General features: G+C 39.0%; 1 protein-coding gene across 1 annotated transcript in view; it reads right to left on the reverse strand.

The window, feature by feature from the left end:
- LOC106078584 (PR domain zinc finger protein 1-like) overlaps positions 1–882 on the reverse strand; it is a 41,016-nt gene extending 40,134 nt beyond the window's left edge. Inside the window, exon 1 of the mRNA XM_013239489.2 lies at positions 238–882. The gene's annotated coding sequence lies outside the window, so the exon portion shown is untranslated. The remainder of the gene's footprint in view (positions 1–237) is intronic.
- Positions 883–17,531: the final 16,649 nt, after the last annotated feature.

Below are 17,531 nucleotides of genomic sequence, written 5' to 3' on the forward strand. Positions count from 1 at the left end.
AAAAAAACACTTTATGCCAGTGAGAGTTAAGTTTGTGCATGTTTCTTGTGAGTGAGTTTTTGATGATGTTGATGATAAATTGATAGTTAAATAGATTCATAGGATGAACTTGATATTTATCATATATGGCAATAACAGTGAGCCGAAGTTGTATGTAAAAAAAATACTACAGTCGACTTGCATGCCTCACATGTAAAAAGTTGATGTACAATTGGATCTATATTTCAAAGGACTTACCTGAAAGAGAATATACTTCTATACAATTATCAAACAGCCATTGGTCAAGCGAAACAGTCAGTCATCAAGGCGTGGAATATGAGCCGCTAGTTAACAAGTCCAATGTCATGAATCAAAGCACAATACTGTCCTCATGCAATGAGGCTGTCTGAGCTAGCACCTAATTCACTTCATTTTCAAAGTCCTGTATAGTAGTGGATGCGTGGTTCTTCTCTGAATTCAGTTTGATTTCACTGTAAAAGAAAGCGCGTTTATTGGTTTCAAACTAATTCTCACTTAGGCGATGACTAAAAATAGCGTCTATAAAATTTCTTTACAATCAGACTTAATAAATGTTTTGACTTGTAAAGCTGTAAATCCGATGGGCGAATACGTTTTTTTTTTCTTTAATGAAAGTGTCCGTTTAATTAAAATAAACAATTATCACAGGTTGTTCAGATTTGGCGCATAAGCCCGTGTAGGGGGGTAGTAGGCAACGCTGTTAGAAAGAACTTTTTTGGCCTGGAACTATCAGAGTTGACCACACGCCGCCAACTCTAGAACGGTGCTCTAAAATTATGCCATCACTTTACAGGATCATTTGTCACCTAAATCCCTCCAAGCGTCTTCGGATACAACTCCCTGCGTTTGGTATTCACTGATGCTCTTCTACCGAGGGTGCCAAACTCACGCATAAATACCCCCAGCGTCCGGGATACCCTCTTCTTTATAAAAAAAAAACAACCGAAACCGCTTTCCTTCCCGTCTGAGGACATGGGTGTTTGAGGGGGGTTGGGGTGTGGAGTGGCCGGGGGGGGGGGTGTTCACACGGTCGTCAAGTAAAAGCGGCTGTCAAACCAACTCCCTGAGAATAACCTCCCTTTCTCTCCCTTCCACCCTCCCCAACTTTTCAATTTCCAAGACGCCGATTCCGATTGGCTGTCCCTGTAAAAACGTCGTCGAAAGAATCCGCCGTAGGCAGGGTTCTGCTAAACATGGCCGACACCCTCCTTAGCATAACAGACAGCTGGAAAACAGAGGGGGGACAACACTGGCAAAGGATATAAAAGGGGAGACAAGCCGATAATATAAACATGATATAGGGCCCCGGTTATACCCCTTGGAAGGTTTTCAACAGAAGTTGTGATGGGGCTAAGCGAGGGGGGTGGGGGTATTACACTATCATTGGCTTGTTTAAAAGTATGTTTAGATATCTGTCCATCTTTACCCTCACCCCCCCCTCCTTTCATCTCATGCACAAATACCCTACACCCCCCTTTGCCAACCATCACATCGCACCCTGTCCTGGCGTACTATCCTCAATCTTTCTAGACAATATAGTAAGAGTACTTAGGGGAAGAACAAAAAAATACAGGCAGAGAGACTGACACTTTGGCTTGGTGACTGCCAGAGAACATTCTGGAATGTTGTGTAAATATGGTTTCACATCAATATAAGTAGTACTTTATTGCGTCCTGATCAAGTACTTGTAAAGAGGTCTCGGAGACAATTTTTTGTTTTAAACCGGATGGAAGGGCCCATAATAAAAGCACTTTGACATTTCAACTCAACAGATACACAAAGTACACGGGGAAACACAAAGGGGAAAATACTGTTTAAATATAAGAGAATGTTCCCATGTTTACAAAACGTATATTAACTCTCTCACTGCCCGTCTTGTACACCTTTAAGTTAGTTCTCCCACTTTCTATTCTCGGATCAAGTTGAAACTTTGTACAATTAGTTACATTGGGAGATATTACAGTGATTGTGCGGTTCTTTCTTTGTATATTGGCCGCCTTCAGTCGTAGAACGACTATCGTTCATCTCAGAGCACACTTCCTCGTGTGGCTGTGGAGCCCTATTTCAGAGAGACACTCCCGTCCACAGATAGCGCAGGTTAAGGTGGCTTTTGCTTCGGTGGTAGAGGAGCTGGCCGTTTTTCGGATCGTACGTTTTTCTTCCTGAGCTGAGACCCATGTACTTTCACTGTCCATAGCTTTCTTGGTCACTGTCTCTCTCCATCTGTTGCGGTCTAGAGCTATGTCTTCCCAATTGTCAGTATTGATGTTCATTGATTTGAGGTCACCTTTTACTACATCTATGTAACGGAGGTTGGGGCGACCAGATTTTCTTGTGCCAGTCGCGAGTTGTCTATAGAGGATAACTTTCAGGATACGCTTGTCCTCCATCAGGCAAACATGTCTAAGCCAGCGCAAACGGTGTTGTCTGAGGGCTGTAAAGATGCTGGGAATACCTGATCGCGCAAGGATCTCAGTATTGCACACTTTTTCTTTCCATGTGACTTTCAAGATCCTACGGAGACATCGCAAATGGAATGAGTTTAGTTTTCTCTCTTGCTTTGCTTGGGTGGTCCATGATTTACTGCCAAACAGCAGTGTACTCATAACGCATGCCTTGTAGACTTCCATTTTGGTCACCATAGTTAGCTTCTGGTTTTCCTAAACTCTTGGCCTGAGTCTAGCGAAGGTCGAGGCAGCCTTCACTATGCGTTTTTTAATCTCCTCTTCTAGAGACAGGTCATCTTTAATTGTGGATCCCAGATAGCAGAATTCATTTACTGCATCCAGCTTGTTATCGTCAATGAGGATGGAGGGTGATGCTGTAGCAGGTGGTCCCATAACATTTGTTTTCTTCGTGCTAATAGTCAAGCCGTATTCTTTACAGGCCTGAGAGAAGCGTGTGTGCCACTACCGCTGCGTCATCATTAATCTTTGTATAAGCTTTTACTATAAAGTATTTTTTTGTTTACCTTTGAAAAGTAAAAAGAGTATGAAGAGGATTTTTTTTAATTTTAACATTTCTTACATAGTGTAAGACTTGAAAGTCTTTTTTTAAGGAAACGTTTAGGGCCAATTTAATGTTTTAGGGCCAATTTAATGTTTTATGGCCAATTTAATGTTTTAGGAACAATTTAATGTTTTAGGGCCAATTTAATGTTTTAGGACCAATTTAATGTTTTAGGGCCAATTTAATGTTTAAGGACCAATGTAATGTTTTAGGGCCAATTTAATGTTTAAGGACCAATGTAATGTTTTAGGACCATTTAATGTTTTAGGACCAATTTAATGTTTTATTCATACATTTATGTTTACATACTCAGTTTGATTTCAAAGCAGTACCACATAACATTTATGCCAATTATGGGCCGCATCGCTTTTAAAAACTCCAATATAATATAATTTATATTATATTATATTATATTATATTTTATTATATTATATTATATTATATTATATTATATTATATTATATTATATTATATTATATTATATTATATTATATTATATTATATTATATTATATTATATTATATTAACAAAGCATTAGGGTTTATTAAAAGAAATTTCTATAACTCAAATAAGAATATAAAACTAAAATGTTATTTAACCTTGGTTAGGCCAATAATAGAATATGCATCCACAGTTTGTGAACCCTCAACTAAAAAAAAAAACATAAAAAAACTGAATGGGTTGCCTGAGCTAGCCAGGAAAACCAGTGGCCTAGCAGAATTTAGGTCATTGGTTAATATGAAGGACTAAATGCATGACGAGTAGGACGTAATCGTCTTCTTTTTTAAAGTAACGTCTGGATTATTTAAGATAAGATAAGATAAGATAAGATATATGTTAAAAGGCATCGCCAAGGGCCAACTATTAAATGAGAGAAAAGTGTGAATCAAATACAGCAAAATAAGGGACAGCACTGGACACGAACCCTGGACCCTCTTAATCGAACAGAATGTATGCCTACGAACGCTACTAGTCAGGAAATCTTTTCACGGGGATCTGGATGGTTTTTTGAGACTAGTGTTTAGTTCGTTTGGCACCGCGTTGTTGCTAGGGGGAATAGTGTTGAATCTGAGGGTCCATGACATCTGACTTTAGATGGACAGCTTGGCACCGCGTTGTTGCTAGGGGGAATAGTGTTGAATCTGAGGGTCCATGACATCTGATTTTAGATGGACAGCTTGGCACCGCGTTGTTGCTAGGGGGAATAGTGTTGAATCTGAGGGTCCATGACATCTGACTTTAGATGGACAGCTTGGCACCGCGTTGTTGCTAGGGGGAATAGTGTTGAATCTGAGGGTCCATGACATCTGACTTTAGATGGACAGCTTGGCACGGCGTTGTTGTTAGGGGGAATAGTGTTGTATCTGAGGGTCCATGACATCTGACTTTAGATGGACACCTTGCACCGCGTTGTTGCTAGGGGGAATAGTGCTGAATCTGAGGGTCCATGACATCTGACTTTAGATGGACAGCTCGGCACTGCGTTGTTGCTAGGGGGAATAGTGTTGAATCTGAGGGTCCATGACATCTGACTTTAGATGGACAGCTCGGCACTGCGTTGCTGCAATGCGGAGTGATCCAATTTGACGGTCCGTGGCTTGGGACACCTAGCTTTAAATGGACAGCTGGGCTGGCCAATGTACTGGACACATAGTACACTCGTTAACATTGTAACTAGAAACAAGATAGTATCATCAATCCGTTGAGCCGCAAAATTTCAGAGAGGACATTACTTTTTCGCTTTTTTTTTCTTTTTTTTTTTATGTATTGCCTTGAACAGTTGATCGACAGATTCATTTTTAAAGTGTTTCTTAGACACTTCATCATAACTCTGAATGTTTGCAAGCCCTGTGCATTTTCAAAAAGTTTAACTATAACATTTCCTCCATTTTCTGAAAATATTATAGTCTTTTTTGTGTCCCAATGAAATGTAGGATCTGTTTAGGCGTCACCTCAAAGGATTATTGAATGTTTAAGCACCAAACAAATACTTTAACAGTCCACGTAAGTGAGCCCACCTCAAAAGCCCATATGAGAAAGAAATACTGGGACTGAGAAGGGCTGGCCCCTGGGCATAACAAGTCCCTCGCTCGACCAGCCTTTGACAGACAACACCGTGGGACAAATTGGCTCTCTGAAGACACCGGCAAGATGGCGTCTTCCCCATCAAGTCAGCGACTTGAAACATCTCTCTGATTAAGCTCATGTAACTTGTTATTAAAATGTCTCTTTAAGAAACGTTCCGAAAATCCATAGAAGGAGTTTTTGGGCTCTGCTTGATTTTGGTCACAACAGTCAAAAGTAGGCTAGGAAGAAGGGGAACAGAACTGTAGCCCATTTGAAACCTAGTCTTTTTTTTTTTTTTTTGAAAGGGGTGGGGGAATTTCAATTATTTTCTTTTCCATCAGTATATTGTTAAAAAGAGTGTCTCGGTCTAGTTTCGGCTTGAGTGTCAAATCTATAGCGGGTTTTTTTTTTCTTCTCGTGTTAAAGAATATTTTCTTTGAAGTGTTGATGAGAAAAGACTTTGGTAATACTGGCATAGGCGTACACTATTGGAAGGTAGAAAATTGTATAGTTTAACATAGGGATTCTACTTCAAGCAAGACAATTGCATAGTTTAACATAGGGATTCTACTTCAAGCAAGACAATTGTATAGTTTAACATAGGGATTCTACTTCAAGCAGTCATTTTCCATTCAAAATGGAGATTACATCGGAGTAAGTCGACAAGGAGAATCCTCCATCTTTTTTTTTTCCCTCTTGAATCTTTGTTACAACAGACCAAAAAACAATGTTATTACGTATTCGCCCTAAAAGTTGACTTCAGTTTTAACTTACTCTTTTGTTTTGTTTGACTTATTTCGGATATTCCATCAGATGAGATTTTTACATCCTAGTCCCAACCTTCAGCAGCCAGGCGTCTGCGGGAGGATGGCGGCGTAGAGGGTTCGCATCCGATACCATTGAGACGACAGAGCGCATACCACATGACCAGGCAGCTCTGGTTTTTTCTCTGCATCCCCCATCCATCATTGAACTTGCCACACGCACTTTTTGAAGAAATGGCTGATGTCCTGATAAAAATTGCTGATGCCTTGATAAAAATAGCTGATGCCCTAATAAAAATAGCTGATGCCCTGGTAGGAAACAATGGTTGAGATTTCTGAAAAAAAAAAAAGGTATTCACATAAATGTTTAATATTTGTCTATGATATAACTAGGTTCCTCTCCTGAATTTTTGTAGCATCTCAGCAGGATCCTAGGTATTACATTAAAAGACCGCATCACAAACCAAGAGATTAGAGACAGGGTTACTGCAGCCAATGATGACTTGATAACTATTGTAAAAAAAAAAAAAAAGTTAAAAATCTATGGCCATATTACAAGGTCTTTGGGGCTCGCAGAGACCTTCCTTCAGGGAACAGTACCAGGAAAAAGAAGAAGAGGCAGACAGAGAAAGCGATAGGAAGACAACATAAAAGAATTGACGGGACTGCCACTGAAAGAGGTTTTAACTAAGGCAAAAGACAGAGATGAATGGAGAAAGACGGTCAACAAATCTTGCATGATGCCCCAACGGTCCAACAGACTAAGGGATAGGTAAAAAAAATTCTGAAGTAAAAAAAATTGTGACACAAATTTTTCTGAAATAATTGTTTAGCGTTGCATTAGACAATTGCCTGGCCAGACTTTTAATACAAGCAACGTATTGATCTACTCAGTCAAGTCTCCGCTATTTCTTTTGGCCAACTTAGCTTTAGTTTGGCTTTAGTTGGGTTAATTGGTTTCTCTAACAAGAGACGCGTGTGACGGTTTAACACTTGACAAAACCGCGGGCGTATAAACAGGAGCGGGGTGTGCGCCCTGCAAGAAGTGTGGAAAAGAGGGGGGCCGCACACACCAGGGCGCGATCTAATCGTTTTGTGAGGACGTTTAGAGTGAGATGTGACAGGGAGAAGGCACTCCACGGTTAGGGTGGCGCCATATGCCACTCTTGAGTCACCCCGCGTCCTGTTGGAACCCATGTAATGAAGAGTAAATGTTCCTGGAAGAGCTCTTCACTTGAAAGAGAAAAAGAACAAATAAACTCACCGAGCAGAAGTCAGACGCCATTGTTTCCTGATTCTAGCTATCAACCCCTATTCTTTTTTTTTCTTTCTCTCTTTTTTCTTTCTCCCTATTCCTCCCCACTTCTCTCTCTCGCGTCATTATTGTTTACACTTCTTTATTTTGTGAAAGTTAAAAAAATGTTAAATTAAAAGAGACACCCAGTGTTTCTTGATATTGTCATTGATGACCCGCAGACTAAAGGATAAAAAAAGTAAGACACCCCCCCTCCCCCACCAAAAAAAAAAAAAAAAACCAACAATAATTGATTCTGGTCTCTGGCATTCTAATTATTATCTTATTTCATCGGTCTTATTTGCTTGTTTATTTCTCTCTCCATCCATACAAAAGAGAAGTGAGTAGGAATGTGGTCGTTTTGTTTGGCAGGCTGACGTTGTAAATATCCATAAGTATCCAATGAACTGATCCTTATATATGCGTTTGGTTTAGTGTGAGCCTGGCCAAATAAGGATGTGCCTAAATGATTATCTTATGGATGGCCGGCCTTAATGGCCGTTGAGAGTACTCCACTGTACGATGATACCAAGTCATTATGTACTAATAAAAAATGACACGCAACACACGTTACTTAATCTTGTTTAAAAAGTGTATAAATAATGTGTATTTAAGATGCCTTCTTTCATTTCACAACAAAAATGAACGTATTGTGGGTGGGGGGGGGGGTAGCTCTTGTATCTTGTATATATATACAGTGCTTTTTTTTTTTTTAAAAAATGCGCCGGTACTCAGTGATTAGGTGCCGGTACTCAGTAGTTGATTTCCTAACTTTTAACTACTAAAAATTACTACTTTAAAATAAAAAAAAAGTAATAATGTTTTCAAAAAGGTGCCGATGCCTTCACAAAAAAAAAAACAACCCACTGTGCACATATATATATATATATATATATATATATATATATATATATATATATATATATATATATATATATATATATATATATATATATATATATATTGTTAGGCGCCTTCGCGCCGTCTTGTGCAGATATGTTAAAACGGAGGTAACACTCAAATGATCAAATCAAAGAACACAGGCGAAAGGACAACAAGGCAGAAATTACTGGACGCTGAAGAACGATGTCGAACAAGAAGTTTACTACACAATGAAGGGAACCATCGAGTGTCGCTAAGCTAAATATATCTACTCCTGAAACTAAAGCTGACCTCTCTCTAAAGCTGCCACGAGTGTTTTGTGTTTACTTTCGTTACACGTCAAATTTTTAGTCTTGTTTTTCATATTCAAGCCTTTGGCGCTTATTCAAAAACTTAAACCTTTTTAATGAAACAAATAACTTCGTTCCAAAGTCCAGATCGTGTCCTAACAGCACGTATATCTTATAGACTAGTCCATAGTTAATTTTTTTTTTTTAGAAAACAATAAAATCGATTGCATTCGTATTATAAAAAATATATAGCATAATTTATTATATACCCAGATGTATTAGCAACTGTTTTCTTCATACTATTAATTGTAAATAGATTTTATAATGGTGTATACTTATGAAAGAAGGCTTACACATTTAATTTCTTTAAAAAAGTTCACTTTTAAACTTTTCCAACTGCTAAATATGAAATCGTATTTTCCATATCTTTCTCAAGTTTTTGAAATTTAAACGTAACAGACGAACGAACAGACAGACCAGTGAGAACTAAGAGAGCTATTATTCGCCTTTCGGAGGGTGGAGTGGAGGGGCTAAAAACGAGGTACAAGCAAAAGGGATTGAACCAATAAAAATAAGCCATTCATTTTGTCTTGACTAAAACGTCCAGATATCAAGTGAGTCTACCCAAGGCCGCCTCAGTAACTGGTCACAAAGGTCACAGTCCACCTCGTCTAGGATTTTATTTTTAGTTTTATCTTCATATTAGTTTGGAGTTCGTTTTATTTATAATCTATTCTGCTCCATGGTGTGTTCTGTACATAAATATTACAATAGTTTCTGAAGTAGCCTAAATCTATGTATCTATATATCAATCAATCAAACAATCAATCAATCAATCTATCTATCTGTCTGTCTGTCTGTCCGTCTGTGTCTATCTATCTATCTATCTATCTATCTATCTATCTATCTATCTATCTATCTATCTATCTATCTATCTATCTATCTATCTGTCTGTCTGTCTGTCTGTCTGTCTGTCTGTCTGTCTGTCTGTCTGTCTGTCTGTCGGTCTGTCTGTCTGTGTCTATCTATCTATCTATCTATCTATCTATCTATCTATCTATCTATCTATCTATCTATCTATCTATCTATCTATCTATCTATCTATCTGCTTGTTATATTTCAAACATCCGTTAGTCCGTGTGTTCTATAGTCAGTCCTCCCATCTGTCCAGTCCATACCACTACTTCGTAATCCGCCATTAGTATCCAGATCGTCATAATATGTCCATACTGTCTCTCCCCCCGCCCGTCACCCGCTACTCGTCAGCTCCAATTAGAGACTGTAGGGTGTGTGCAACGAGTCCGCTGGTCTCGGTGGTCAGTACCAATGACCAACCGTGCAGTGACACCATTAATAGGGGAGAGGGAGAGAAAGTCCCAATCTCCATTTCTCCGCTTCAGATGCCAATATTTTTCCATCACCAAATTAGGTGGCCGGCGGGTCACGTTTAAAGTCCTTTAGTTTTCACTAAATGAATGGCCCACCCGATGGGTCCCGACACTAACTCACTGTTGGTAGCATCCTCGTTACTTCCCCTACTGCCGAGGTTCTCAAACTCGTGTTCGTCTGGTACAGAGAACTCTTTACCTAACTCCATTATTTGGAGCTTTCTTTTCACTTCTCGTCTGCAATCCCGGGAAATGACGTAATATTTTGTCTAATTCTTAGAGAGCGGCTTGAGGACAAGAAGCACATAGAGATAGAATGATGGTAAGAAACGTCAAAAGGATAGCGTTAGACAGGATGGCAGACAGTCAAAGGATTTCAGTAATGCTGTAAGTGGGTTTGATATCGGGACGCATTTTTTTTCAAAGAGATATCATATAAACATAAGAGTTCAACTTGACTACATTAGAGACAGGTTATACTCTAGCTATTTCCTATAAAAATACGATTAGAATTTACTAAAATAAAAAAAAAAGGTATCAATGATACGCAACATATCAAAAAATTTAAACAATTTTGGAAGTCACTTCATAGATTTGTTGGACTTTGAGTCAATTGGTGTTGGCGTTTGTCGAAAAAACAACAACATTGATTTGTGATTATTAAGGCACTCTCAACTATAATAATAATATTAATAAGAAGAACAAAAAAAATCTTGAAGTGAAAAACGTACAAAATATGAAGATCCAAGCTTCGAGATGAAGCGAGTTTGGAAGTTAAATGAAATTATATCTAGCGAGGTGTTAGTGACAACTGGACAACTGACCTTGCAGACACCTGCGAGGTCCTAAACATTCCTAAGATTCAGTGGCGTCACTAGGGTCGGTGTCACCCGGTGAGGTAAGCTCGGGGTGTCAACCCCTTCCCCCCCCCCCCCCAAGAAAAAATAATTTTCCCCTAAAAAACTAACAACTTTCTTTATGTTGAATAATAAAACTGTAAACTCATTAATAAATTGGTTATACTCGAAAATTGGTTGTCGTTTCTATTTTAAAATGTTGTTTTTCACAATTTATCAAATATTATTGTATAAATTAAAAACATGCAATCATAGAATTAAGAAGCCTAGAGTTGAACATATTGTTTACTAGAGATTATTCAAGAGCTCCTTAAGGAAAAGGTCTTAAATTATAACTAGTGTTTCTCAGCTACTTCCGAAAAGGCAAATCAAGCACTGAACTGGTTTTCGTCCTGCAAAACTTCGTCAAAAAAGCTTGGAATACCAACAAAGGACAAAAATTCAGTTTTGTAGATTTAAAGAAAAAATTTTTGATAGCGTCCAGCGGAATCACCCTGAAGAATAGCAAAAGAGTAAGGTATCTTGCAACAATTTGTCCAGATTCAGCGGCATGTCTAAGGCAAATGAAGCTGTTGTCTCATAACAGACGCTGGAATACTTCAACATCAGTACGGATAGGAGATTAGGGTGTATCTTATCCACATTTCTCTTTCTTGTAGCCATCGACGATGTCATTAAACAGGCTGCATTCGGGTTACCATGGCGTAAACCAAACCGAGATGAATTATGCAGACGACATAGCATTACTTTGGAATACAATTAAATGTATACACGAGCTGACGGATAAAGACGCCCTCAAAGTTATACATATAGGGTGCAGGTTACCCAGTTCCCGATCAATATTGGTCAAACAGATCTTGAACAAATAGTAGAGTTAACCTAGTTAGGCAGTGATGGAGATATATCTCATGATGTTGCATGTCGGATTGGAAAGCAGGAGCCATCTTTCAATAAGTAGGGCCTATTTGAACAAAAAAATCAATTAGCTTGGAGATTGAAATCCACCTACTCAAATACAATCATTGTCCCCAAGCCCATCTACGCTTCGAGGCGTGGCAGGTTGAAAAGAGACTGAGTAGGGATGGCTGAGAATCCTCCCGAGATAATGTTACCAATAGAGAAATCTTTTCGCACACAGGCATTCGCTGTCTAATGTAAGAGGCGACTGAACGTCCATTGACATTTGTAAGACATATCATTAGACAAGACGAAACACGTTTACTAAAGTCAGACTTAACATGAAAGCCGAAAAGATGAAAAAAAAACTTGGCCGTCCACGTCTAACCTGGCGTCACACCTTTGTAGAAGTCCTGAATTTCGTGGGCACCTGCTGAGAAGTGGCTTTGAAAGTCGCCTTAGACTGATTTCCGTGTAGAAAGCTTGCAGCCTTATGCTCCAAATGGCGTTTGAGAGACTTACGCCTGTGTATTTTTCAACACATTGCAACAAAAAAGTTACGTTCACCACTCATCTGGTCAGATAAGATGTTTGGGGATTCACACTAAGTTGTCCGGGGCGTTTTTCTACATTTCTGAGCTTCAGAAACTCTTTCTCCTGGCGTCTACAACACATAATAAAGTCAAATAGAATGAAATTAAAAAGGGTTGGGACTTGTTGATACTAAACTGTGAGAGACATTCGAGGCAGAAATTTTAAAGTTGCATTTTGGAAAAGTGCATTTTTCCTACTTGGTTGTCACCTCCGCCATTTTCCTATGTTGTACCAAGATAACCAGGGGGAAATCGCTATTAATGTAAAAGTCCCTTGAGGAATGGCGCATGGATTATCGACAGGACCATGAGAGCTATATTTCAACCCCGCGCCGTGCAATAGGTAAGCTCTCGCCTACCCTTGGACACTCTCACTGGGGGTTTTGTTTCGCCATTCATTTAGCCTTATGGTCTTTTCCACCCGGGTGCAACGATGAGGCAGAACAGCGTACCCGGGCTCCTGCAGACCTGCCACATCACCAGTACATTCCTCAGTGGAAACTGATAAAGGGACTACATTGACTTTTTGTTTCTCTTTAATGAAACTCGACCCTGACAGTGCCAGAGAATACTTGTTCGTTTCCAACGAGATAATAAAGACATGGACAAGTTGCACTATCTTTTATTCACACACTCCAAGTACAACGAAACAGTGACACGCTTATAATTTAAATTTGCTGATGCTGAAAAAAAAATATTACCAACATTGTTTTGTAAATAGAGAACTACACACGTGCCTGCCATATTTCCGTGTGTGTGTGTTTAAAATAAACTTCGTATTTTAAGCCTCAAATGTGGAGGTCATGTGCTGCTATAGAAACAGAACCACTGGAAGACATTTAGTTTGCCCACTCTGTCTGGCCACCTCACCGTCCTGATTCTGTCCGAGCCTCGCTTAGTCTCTAAATGTCTAATATGATTTGGTGGGACTCTCGGGAGACTTGGATCAAATGTTGTTTTTTTCCACACATGGTCGTTAGGTGATCATTCTGACTGTTCTTCTCTGGTCTGTCCAGCCTTGTTTTGTCCAGTCTAGTGTGCGACTAAGAAGGAATTGGTTTGGGACGGGAGGGACTCTTAGATAAGTTGACAAAGAGATAAACTGCGTTTCAACGACGAAGCCTTTGACCAACAAACTATTTTTACACAACATTTTTGTTTGTTTGAACCACAACTTTTTGTTTGTTTGAACCACAACTTTTTGTTTGTTTGAACCACAACTTTTTGTTTGTTTGAACCACAACTTTTTGTTTGTTTGAACCACAACTTTTTGTTTGTTTGAACCACAACTTTTTGTTTGTTTGAACCACAACTTTTTGTTTGTTTGAACCACAACTTTTTGTTTGTTTGAACCACAACTTTTTGTTTGTTTGAACCACAACATTTCTATTTGTTTGAACCACAACTTTTTGTTCATCTGTGGAACTCTTAAAGACTCGACTTGTTCTAATTCTCTTCTCCCCTTATCCTAGACCTACGTGAGGTTTTTACTTGAACTAAATAGTCACCACGTCATCCAAATTCCCACAGCTCCACTTCATCAGACCAAAGAATATAAATCATAAATAGCTTTAAATAAGTCTACTTAGACAATTAATTCAAATAAGTCTATTTAGACAATTAATTCAAATAAGTCTATTTAGACAATTAATTCAAATAAGTCTATTTAGACAATAAATTCAAATAAGTCTATTTAGACAATAAATACAAATACATCGATCTATACAATAAATTCAAATACGTCTATTTAGACAATAAATTCAAATAAGTCTATTTAGACAAAAAATACAAATAAGTCTATTTAGACAATTAATTCAAATAAGTCTATTTAGACAATTAATTCAAATAAATCTAGTCAGACTATAAATGTAGCAGTTAATCTAATTCCTTCACACCACGATATGTAAAACAGCTTCAATTCATTAAAGTGGAAGCGTTAAATTGTAAAGTGTACGATACCGGATGTTGCTTCTTATGACGCTTATTTTCGGTTGTTGTTGTTGTTTTTTACTCTGCGACTCAAATATCTTATCTTATAAATTACAGACGTCTATTCAAAACAAAAAGAAAGAAAGACATTCTATAAAAGGAATGAGGTAGTGAGAGATAGAGAGAGAAAAAAGAAGAGAAAGAGAGAAAAAGTTAGAAAACAGGGGTAAAAGACAGAGAGAGAGAGAGAGAGAGAGAGGGTAGATGGGGAGAGAGAGGGTAGAGAGAGAAAGAGAGAGAGAGAGAGAGAGAGGGGGTAGATAGTTAGAGAGAGAGAGAGAGAGATGGGGGGTAGATAGATAGAGAGAGAGAGAGAGAGAGAGGGTAGATAGATAGAGAGAGAGAGAGGGGTAGATAGGGAGAGAGAGAGGGGGTAGATAGGGAGAGAAAGAGGGGGTAGATAGGGAGAGAGAGAGAGAGAGAGAGTAGATATATATATATATAGAGAGAGAGAGTAGATATATATATAGAGAGAGAGGGGAGAGAGAGAGAGAGAGAGAGAGAGAGGAAGGTAGAAGGAAGGTGGATACAACTTTTCTGGTTGACATTTTAACAGCACAATAACTGTGAGATCTACGTTTAATTATGTCAACGATCTAATTGCGATAGTGAAATAAAATCGGATATAATTAAAAGTCAACAAAACGCAGAATTCGTTCTTTCCAAAGGGCGTGTCTGGTTCCCCGCTTCTCTCTCAAATTACATACAGTTTTGATGGAATTCCTTGTCTGCTGACTAAAATACAGACTCGCTTATCAAATCAAGAACTTTTTTTTTTTTTGTGCTGGAGGTGGGTGTTGGAGATGGGTGTTGAAAATGAGGATATGTGTTGGGGGGGGGGGAGGGTCCACAATTCAAAAGTTGATCACTTTGTCTGTTTGCAAGGATAAACAAAATGGCCAAACACTGAAACAATCAGACCGCCTATTTCATTCAATCTCTCTCTCTCTCTCTCTCTCTTTCTCTCTCTTTCTACTTTTTTTGCTTTCCTCGTTCTTTCCATTTTTTAAAGTAGATATTTTTTTCCTCCCTTGTTTTTCTCTTAACTTATGTCAACACAATTTCTGCGCTCGACATCGGCGTCGTCTGATTGGGGTCACGAGAGGTTGTGTTGCCGCCCGGAGAATCTAGATGGTCGTTCCATTCTCTGTGCCCCGGATTCTGGGTTTGGAAATCTTTTCAACTCATTCTCCGTCATACCTCAAATCAACTGCTTGTGCCCCCCCCCTCCCCTCGCCTCGCTCTACAAAACTTGTTCGCCCACTTATAGCTGCTTGCGGTCGGTGATAAATTAATTAGCCAGGGCCTCACAAGAATCTTGAGTCCGGCACTGTGTTTACGGACGGGGGGGAACGCGAGAAATAAATATTGCCTATTATAAACGACAAATAATAAATATCTGTACAGGGCGCCTTGTGGCGCGAGGGTGGGGCGTGATCGAAGGGGTGGTGGGAGGGAAAGAGCTACTTGGGGACGAAATGGGAAGAAATGAAATAGCCGATTGTGCTGGCGGGGAGGGGGAGGGGTAGGAGAAAGAGGGGGGTACAAATCTCATCAGCTTTTCTAGACGTTAAAACATAATGCCAGGCTTTGGGCCAGAAATGACCACAGAGAAATTGGGGTTGTTTCCTCTCCTAGAGTGACAAGGCAAAAAAACATTGTCCGGTTCAACTCTTTGATCGCTGAGTATGAAACTGATTTTCTTGAGATAATAAAACTATACGAACCCTCCCCCTTCTCTTTTTTTTAACACCCTGATTCCCCCCCCCCCTTTCTTGAAGACATTCTTCCCCGTTTGTTTAACATTTTTCTTTCTTTTCCAACAATCTTTCTATCCTCACAACTGTCAAAGTCGATCAAATTATTCTAACTTCCCGCTCCATAACAAATGTCTACACTTTTTTTTTGTGGTGTACAATTAGAATGTGAGTCTCCCTCCCCCCTTGACAACCTACGCCCCTGCTCACGTGATGCATTCTGATGAGGAGGTACAAATTGAGTTAGGTGCACAAGATAATGACGTTAGAAAAATGTCTTTTCTGTTTGACTTCATTTGAGCTACAAACCACAGACTCCCTGACCAACCATACAGCGATCTTGTTTGCTGGGAAAAAAAGTAAATAGACCTTAATAACTTGTATAGTGGAAGGAAGGATATTAGGTCAGCGGTTCTCAGCCCGTTCTTTAATAGTCCCAGCATCCCGCGAATGAATAATTTTTACATACACTTTGCATATAAAACACAAAGCGCTTTTATTGGCCAAAGTTTTTTTTTGTTGATGTTGTTAGAACCTATGTAGAGTTTGTCGTTGTCACGTAATTAAACAGGTCACTTGTCGCTAATAACAACGGAACTCGCTTGGTAACACTCTTATTCCAGATACGTCCAAAGGGGTGCTAAAAATAAACAGAGATTTTGATTTACGTAAATTCTGAACTTTTCTAGATCTTAAATTAGATCTAACTATATTTAATGGAAAGGAGCAAAGTCAGTTGACAGTCAGTTGTAGGCCTACATTGTTCTTCACTCCAATACTTTTGTTGTGGATTCATTTAATAACTTTATTTCGTATTTTGCCGTCATATTTTAATTATATATCTTATCTTATTTTATACAGACGTTAGTTCAAAAAAGAAGATGATTACGTCCTACGCGTCATGCATTTAGTCATGCATATTAACTAATGACCTAAATTCTGCTGTCACTGGTTTTCCAGGCTAGCTCAGGCAACCCATTCCACTTGAAGAGCGAGCGTAAAGGAACGGTCCCGGATTGTAGGTGCCGTACACAACAGTAGTAGAAGGAAGGGTGAAAATGCAACGGGGCCTGGTGATTACAGATGCCCAACCTTTAACCGCAGCTGTGTATCAAGGATTGGACTCTTTAGTCGCACAAGAAGTTACAAAGGGAAAAGATAGTTTCTGGAGACGTAAAATGCTATAGACATGTTGAATAGATAGGCGTCAACATATGATTTTAGAGTTTTAGAAAAAAAGCTGGCAACATAATAATATTTCCACACCCTCACCGTGGCATCCATTATTGAAACATTCGTAATAAAAAATGAAAATAAAAAAGAAAATGAGCTTCCAAAGTACCGAGGACATGACAAGTAGTAAAACCAAATGCTTGCTAACCCTTGTCCAATCTGCCACGTGATTATCTGAGGGCGTCGTACACTGTTATGATGGATTTCTCAGGTTTTGTTGCAATACATTGTGGAAATACAAAGGAATTCCTCTGGGGTCTCCACTTCCGACCCCGCTACAACAAGAGTGGCTTTGCAATGACTCAAAAAGCAATGCCCCCCCCCAAAAAAAAAAATCGATGCTATTAAATAATGGTTAATGAGGACCTTTACACTGAGGTGTTGCTGATTAGCTAACCTCTTCAGGCATTGAGAAGAGATCCCTCCCTTTGATGAAGTGTCTTTATATTTTAGTTATCTGTGTGATAGAGGAGGACATGCAAGTAATAAATAG

This window comes from Biomphalaria glabrata, chromosome 2 (genome assembly GCF_947242115.1).
Source record: "Biomphalaria glabrata chromosome 2, xgBioGlab47.1, whole genome shotgun sequence".
NCBI classification, from domain to species: domain Eukaryota; kingdom Metazoa; phylum Mollusca; class Gastropoda; family Planorbidae; genus Biomphalaria; species Biomphalaria glabrata.